Source organism: Hipposideros armiger, unplaced genomic scaffold (genome assembly GCF_001890085.2).
Source record: "Hipposideros armiger isolate ML-2016 unplaced genomic scaffold, ASM189008v1 scaffold_326, whole genome shotgun sequence".
NCBI lineage: Eukaryota > Metazoa > Chordata > Mammalia > Chiroptera > Hipposideridae > Hipposideros > Hipposideros armiger.
In genome coordinates, this window is record NW_017731676.1 from 1,163,914 (window position 1) to 1,166,112 (window position 2,199).

The window sequence follows — 2,199 nt, forward strand, 5'->3', positions numbered from 1 at the left end:
GATTATATATAATCTAAACCTTTCTCTGTGAATTCATTTTCTAACTTTTACTGAGTGAATTCAGGCAGAAGCCCTATTTGAGTTACCCAATGTCATCCCAGCTTTTTTGTATGCACAGGAGTCCTTTTGAATCTATTCTCCAGAATTTTTTAGAGTATGTAAAAATCAAGGACTATATTTGCAAAGATGAGCTGTCTGTGTTTTCTTTAAAATTCTCTGACACCGCTTACCATTAGAATGATAGAACACCCTGTTAGTTTTATTAAAATATTATAGAATAATAATTCTTGAAAAATAAAATTGGGAGTTAACTTTTCTGGCCTTTTTATATCATGCAGGTGACTGTCCAAACCACCAGGTTAGGAAATCAGCTGTTCTTTCCTGAAATATTTTCAGTAATGAAGCTTCCACAAATATAATGCCCCATTATTGTTGTTTAGTTTGGTTTTCAAGAAATTTTTTCTAGCATCCATGTCCTTGTCTAGTTTAAGCTCATTTTATTTTCTATTTCCTACGTGCATTAAAATTTGATTGGCATTCTCGTGTGTGTGTGTGTGTGTGTGTGTGTGTGTGTGTGTGTGTGTGTAGGGAAGCTGTAGGTAGTAGGAACCATTGTCAAACTCATCATAACCTAGTGTTCTTGGCAAATAATGATGATTCTCAGTTCCTGAGCAATCATTATTACCAGGCATTGTGTTAAATGCTTTACACACATTACCAAATGTAATCTTTGGGACAACCTTATGAGGTAGGTGTGTTGTGTCTGAAGATGAGAGCTTTATTGAGACACAATTGACATACAGCACTGTATAAGTTTAAGGTGTACAACATAATGATTTGATTTTTTGTATTGTGCAGTGATTATCACAGGAAATTTAGTTAGCACCTATCATCATATATAGATACAAACAACAACAATATACATCTTTACATGAGGGAAAACTTTCAATTATTTTTGTAGAAGTAAGTCATATAAATGGAGTGGTTGAGTGAAAAGTAGATGGACATTATCTATATTTTTCTTTTAAGAAAATAATAATCTTTCATCTTTCCATTAACTCCTCTCCCTTTTCTTTATTTGTTTTTAAATATCAGGGCTTCTGGTAAACTTAGGTAGGAGTGACCAGGTTGCACTCGGTTCAGTATAATAAGTTAAATATGGTACTGTAAGCAGGACATTTTCAATTACAGATATATTTTTAATTATTATAATAATGTCAAAAACTCATACTGNTGATGCTATTTATAAGGGAACTATTTGCGTATATAACCTCCAAAGCCAGTATTTTTTAACAATGTGATATCTGGGAGGAGTCTTGATTTACATTCCAAATACAATTAGTAGAGCATCAGAATCATTTGTAGATGCTTTGAAGAACGGGCCAGGTATCAGCCAAGGACATGTGCATGTTTCCTGGTGGCACTGAGAAGCCAAGCAGCGTCTAGACACACCTATATGTCAACAGTCCTGTTCATTGTTTCAGTAGGAAGTGGTGTTTGTAGCACTTTAGGCTCTAATATGATAGTTTCTTACATTTTTCAATGCACTTTCATGTTTGATAAGTGTTTGTTTTACTGTTTTACTTAGGGTTCAGAAAGTTGATTGGGGTATGGATTGATACAAGCACATTATGTATTTTTCCATTTAACATAATAAATAATTGGCTATCGGAATTTTCACACAGAGCATCTGATTTTTCTGAAGTACAATGGATCACTGGCTTAAATGCAAAATGCCTATATTTCTTGATAGCATTTATTAACCTGTTAAAGGGAAATCTCTACATATATCACCACATTTTCTCTCTCAGGTTACACACTTTAATAGCATGTTTGTGGAGTTTTAAATCTAAAATAATTATAATGATAGGAATTTGGGGGCCAAACAGAAGGGATGGGGAAATACTAAGTGCTGTTTAGGACCTCTGAAATTACACAAAGAAGAAAACAACAGATCTATATACATGTAACTGTGCTGTAACTCTCTACCACACTCAGTGTTTTAATTTTTATACCATTCTCCTCTGATTAACATTTTATTTAACAGTTTGCAGTGAAGTGTTTCTAAACACCTTCTGTTATAAACCCTTTAGTGCTAGAGTATTTTCTCCCTCCCTCCCCCACCCCATCCATGAACAAAGACATGAAATGACTGTATGAACAAAGACACTTGAAAAAAAGGTAGTTGCCAAATATACC

At 33.9% G+C, this 2,199-nt stretch overlaps 1 protein-coding gene across 11 annotated transcripts in view; it reads left to right on the forward strand.

Annotated features, from left to right (window-relative positions):
• Positions 1-2,199, forward strand: part of CACNA2D1 (calcium voltage-gated channel auxiliary subunit alpha2delta 1) — a 484,358-nt gene that overhangs the window by 121,485 nt on the left and 360,674 nt on the right. The gene's annotated exons all lie outside the window — the stretch shown is intronic.